Source organism: Ascaphus truei, chromosome 1, assembly GCF_040206685.1.
Source record: "Ascaphus truei isolate aAscTru1 chromosome 1, aAscTru1.hap1, whole genome shotgun sequence".
Taxonomy (NCBI): Eukaryota; Metazoa; Chordata; class Amphibia; order Anura; family Ascaphidae; genus Ascaphus; species Ascaphus truei.
In genome coordinates, this window is record NC_134483.1 from 185,464,293 (window position 1) to 185,470,292 (window position 6,000).

The window sequence follows — 6,000 nt, forward strand, 5'->3', positions numbered from 1 at the left end:
GATTTTAACCATTTTTTCTTGTACAAATAAATGACAGACTTCACTATGAGTCTTGAGCTCTCTTCTTTTCATTTTCTCTAGTTTATCCTTGACCTTTGGGTTGGATCCTCAGAAGAGAGCTGCATCGTCATTTATGGACTAAATTCTCTGTGTTGGACATTTAAGATAAGAAATGTATCTGTTGTTTGTGGGGCATATATTGTGATTTTGTCTAATACAATCCTTCGTTCCAATTGCATTTATTTCCCACTTGACCCTCAGTGGCATGAGCGCTTAGTTGATTCTAATATTGTTGTACAGGCCGTCCTCGGTTATCCAGCGGAATGCGTTCTGGAAGTAGTGTTGGATAGTGAAACCGTTGTAAAGTGAGTTTCATGTTAATCAGTGGCGGTGAGCGTTGGATAACGCATTCAGGCTTCTGATAACGCATTCCAGCGTTGAAAAATGGCCAATAGGGTTGCATTGTAAAGCGTTAGATATGCCATTCGTTGTAAAGTGAAACGTTGGATAGCGAAGACTACCTGTATTACACTAACAAGGGGCTCATACCCTTTGCTTAAGGTTTTCTATTGATTTGGGAGTTTTTCACTTATTAGCGCATTCATTAGATGTATGTGTACTATAGTTAGAGGTAGTCCTATGGACCCTAAAGAGAACTGGATTCCTTGTAGGTTTTTCTATTATCGGTATATGAAGGTTTATATATTATAAGTTTATAACACCACTGATACATTACATTACATTGCATATCATGTTAAATTCCTTCTGTCACACACTTTTGTGTATACCTGCTTCCTTGAATTAAATCACCTGGTGGTTCATATGTAAATAAATCATGTAGTATTGAAGCTAATGAGAATGGTGCCAGCCAATGCAAGCCCCTGTACATAGTACAGTTGCGCGCACACACACGGAAAATAGATCACTCAGCACTGGTTGTCTCCAGCTTTACAACAAAAGGCTTCATATTCCCACCAATCAGTGGTTAAAATGAGGACTAGGACATGTAGTCAATATGGATACATCTTGGGTGACATAGAAATAACCATACTGTATCTAGTACCATCAGTGGTACTAGGATACCTCAATTAAACTGGCCTTCAATTATTCTATGTACTCAGCAGAGTAGGTGACCCTGTTAACCTTGTTATAACAGAAGTGACCTCATATCCAACAACATCTGTATTGTCTCTCTAACAGGTACCACAACCGGCAAATACATTCATATAAAGGGCACAACAGAATATGCTGATGTTCACCAAGAACATCATATAAATGGTGCAATCCATGATATTTGATGCAAAAGGGGGAAGAGGGGGGGGGGTCTAAACGATGTGTTAATGTAATTGATTCAATCACCTTTAAAGTGAAAATCATACTTCCTTGCATCCTTTGAAAGATTAATAGGAATTGCAGGGTTGAGCCGTGCATTTTAAGAGTGATGCATTTTAAGGTGGGAATTTTTAAGTCAGTATGTAGTTAGACAGTAGTTGGAATAGAGGTTTACTGGAAGCTGGAACTTTCTGCAAACTCATCTGCACAAGGCAACAAATAGTGAGCTTATCTGACCAGACTATGATCCCATGCTTGTTAGCCTGCATAATTAATCCCTCTGTACACTTCATTTACTGCAGCCTCTCCCAACACTTGACTGCACACAACTGACTCTACCACCCCCCCCCCCCCTCCTTCCCCGCCACCTCCAAATCCCTCTGCAAACCGTGAACAGACCCTAGCATTGCAAATGCGCAAAACATTTTGTCAAGGAAAAGGCACACCTCTGCTGTTTACTCTGCACACACACACTTGGCTCACAACAGCTTCATACAAAGTTACCGATCTTTGTGATCATGAATTTGCTACTTATTTGAACTCTATCCTTTACTGTGACCTCATAGAGTAGCATTTCAATCTATCCACCACAAACCCCTCCCTCCTGGCCCACACCCAATATCATCATACATACTGGATTACTCAAAAGTCTTGCATTATCTATTGAATGTTGGTGGACAACTCTGATAACCAGCACACCAACCACTGCTCACTCTAATGGCAAACATCACAAATGTATAACTTGCAAACAACTACTCAAATTTCTATTGTTACAGTAGCAGGTGATATTGAATGTAACCCAGGCCCTCCCTTTTCAACTGTATCCCATACCCCTGAGAATATCCTCTTTTAAATTCCAAAAAGGTATATCTGTCGCCCACATAAATATCCGGAGCCTGCTGCCCAAACTCTATGAACTAAGGGCATGGTGCCTTGTGCATAAACCCAAAGCCATCTTTCTCACAGAAACATGGCTAACCCCTAAAACCCTTGATGCAACTATCACCATTCACCGATACTCTATTTCTAGGAAAGACAGGTCATAGAGAGGAGGAGCGGTGTTATTTTATATTGCAGACGCCTTACAATTTACGCTGCTAAATTGACCCCAATTGACCCCCTCTCTTTTCAAAACCTAGTTGGCAAAATCTGCCTCCTCTTTTCTAAGCCCATTCTTATTGCTGGCATCTACCGCCCCACAACAATCCCGACTGATATCACCCAGTTTCTTGGCTCAATTTTCTCTCTGAATGAGAAGAGCGAGCTGCTAGTTCTTGGGGATTTTAACTACAATTGGCTCGACCCTAAAAACTACAAAATCCAGATAAAACTAAAGTCGGTTAACCTAACGCAACTCATTTCCCAACCGACACTGACAAGCCTGAAATCTCACAACCATTCTTTGCTAGACTGGATTCTCTCCTTTAGTCCCAGCAGAATCCAATCCTCCAGAATCCTACCTGACATTTTGCATGCCCATGCAATAGTGTACAGTGTAAGGAAAATGAAACCACCCCTAAGTTCTCCTCACTAGAACATTTAGAAACTTTAACCCACAACAGTTTCTGGCTGATTTTACCTATTGCCCTTGGTACAGAATTGACTTAATTCCAGACCCAGATTCCGCACTCGACTATTTCCAATCCGAGTTCTTAAAACTCTGTGATACTCATGCTCCACTACATAGGGTAAGAGTATGCTGGGGCCCATTTTCCGTGGGTAACAACTGACCTTATATCGCTCTACCATCTTAGGGATGGGTTGTGGAAAAGCTACAAAGTAACTGGCACTACCAAGGATCTTAATAACTACTGATGCCTGCGGAACATGTGCACAAGGCACTAGTTTCAAATATTTGGGCATATGGTTTGACTCCCATTTAACATTTGGGTTGCACTTGATACCCTGACATCCAAAACCTATGCCAAACTAGGTGTACTTTACAGGAACAAATCCTCCCTAACTCTGCTGGTCAGAAAGCGTATCGCACAGCAGATGCTGATGCTAATTATAGCCAACTTGATACCCTTTACAACTCAATATGCCACTTTCTCCTCCAATGCAACTACAACACAACCAATGCAAAATTCTCAAAGAACTAGATTGGGCATCACTTGAGTCTAGGCGCAAAGTTCACCGTTCCTGTCTTGCCTTCAAATACTTTCTGGGCAAACTACCCGTCTATCTAAACAAACTCCTCACCCCTACCACATGCAGCACTTATCACCTGAGATCAGACTCCAAAAGACTGTTCATGGTCCAAAGGTTCAACAAAGTATCCGGCCGCTCCTCCTTCTCTTACAGTGCACCTCACAGCTGGAACAATCTACCGGAGACTCTCACTTCCGCCACCAGTCTAAGTTCTTTCAAAACTAAAGCGGTTTCACATTTTAATCTGGTCTGTAACTGTTACATACGCCTATAATATATATTATCTCTAACTGTGCATGCTATGTCTTGTATATAATGTATACCCTGTTCACTTATGCAACTATGTATTTGTAACCATGTATTATTTGTCATCAAAACTCTATGCCCAAGACATACTTGGAAACGAGAGGTAACTCTCAATGTATTACTTCTTGGTAACACATTTTAGAAATAAAATAAATAAAAACATTAAAATGTTTCAGGTTTCTTCCCACAGAAAACAATGCATGTATTTCCTTTAAATTAAATGTGTGTGATGATTTCTTAATGGAAACTTGAGAATTGGTCGAGCTTTGGTACAGTGTTTTTTCCCCCTAAAACTTTATTGAAGGGCTTGTGTGTTTAAAGGTATAATCCCCCATAGCCAGCCATAAAACATCCTTTTGTCAATAATTTAAATCTAATTGTATTCCCTAAACAAATCCAACCATCCTAATAGCAAAGGAACTGATTTCCAGTTATCAAGTTTATTTAGAGCCCAGGGTCGGACTGTCGTGCCAGGCAACATTAATTCACTTTGGTCCTTTTCCTTTTAACCGATGAGGCATGCTGCCCGGTAATTGGCCTGCAATGCATCTCAATCCCCTCTGACAGAAAATAGGTTAAAAGAAATGCTCTTATAGCTAAGGAAGGGCTGGAATGTTAGAGAATGCCCTGCGCGTTTTGTACATTATAAGTTGTACCCTCTGGGTTCTGACTGCTGATTGGGTTTGGGCTGAGTATTACTGCCTCTCAATGACAGTGCAGCTGCAACCTTATATCCCATAGGATTAAAAATAAAATGATAGGTATAAAATCATTGGAAACCTATTTGCTACGTGTAGTCAGTTCCATTTTTATGTTGTAAGGAAAACAACATTTTCAACCCGTCTTTTGGTCACTAGAGGTCACTCATCATCATCCCTCATCATCCTTTATATTGTAAGTAAATACAGGCCTCCACTTAAGGTGACATGACAATACTTTACAGTCAGTTTGAGAACCAAAGGAAAAAAGGGATTGGTAGAACCGCACAACCCCCGTAGAATAAACAGTACTCGCCAGAGTGACAAAATAACAAGTTGTTTATTGATTACATTCTAAAAAAACATAGAATAAAAATAGACAGTTTGAGAACAACTACCAATTAAATACAATTATTTTGTTACGCAAGAGACAGAGTTATAATAATAAATGGTTGCATTAAATGAACAAAGGTAATACACATTCAGTTTACAGATATTTAATGGACATAAGTGACATTTACAGTCAGGATTAAAATTGTGTTACAAGAAGCCCTACCTCATAGAACTTACAATCTATAGGCAGGGTAAGTAGACATTGGGTACAGGGGATGGAAGGGTTGGTGCATTTCAGAAGCAATAGAGCAGCTGTAACATAACTGTATGTAGACTGAAGGGGATCTGAATGAATTCAGCTGGGCTTTGAAATTCCTTTGTCCAGTCATAAACACTGCAGGGGGGAGGGGGAGGGGGGTTGAGGAAACACATTCCAGTACAAAATCCCAGCTGTTAACCCTTAGCATGCTGGATCTGTGCAGAGGGGAGCAGTTTTTGGGGAACCATTTCAGACGTCCGCCTTTGGGGAGACGAAGATGTAGATTGAAGGGGTTCTGAGTGAACTCAGCTCAAAATAAATAGTACCGGAAGTAGATTTGCAACCTGCAGTTGTCACCTGAACAGAAAAAATAAATAAAGATGTAGAAGTGTAAATGACACTTCCATTTTCATATTAAAAATTGCTATAGAATAACGAGAAATTATTTTATCAAGAGCAATGGGCAATGCTTAGAATCCTGTCTATAAAGACACATACAAAGTAATACTTAGATTTCTAGGTGCTTAATAATTAAACCTGAATAACAAGTTAATCAATTGATATTTGCTGATATTGTTTATCAGCATCTCTGTACTCACAAAATATGGTTCACAGGCAATAAGGCTATATATATATATATATATATATATATATATATATATATATATATATATAAGCGCAAAAAGGAAAAACACACAGTCAGTCAAATATCAATAAAACTTTTAGAAATTTACCAAATATAACTCACATGGTAAAAATAGGATCCTCATAAACCCAAGCATCCACAAAACAAAAGCACTAATGGGGGGTTCCCATAACCAAAACCCACGGACCTAAAGATGAAAAGACAGTCCAGGCAATAAGGCTGCATATTTTTTTTTCCCCATCAAAAAATCAGACATATTGTTAATGATGAAAGTG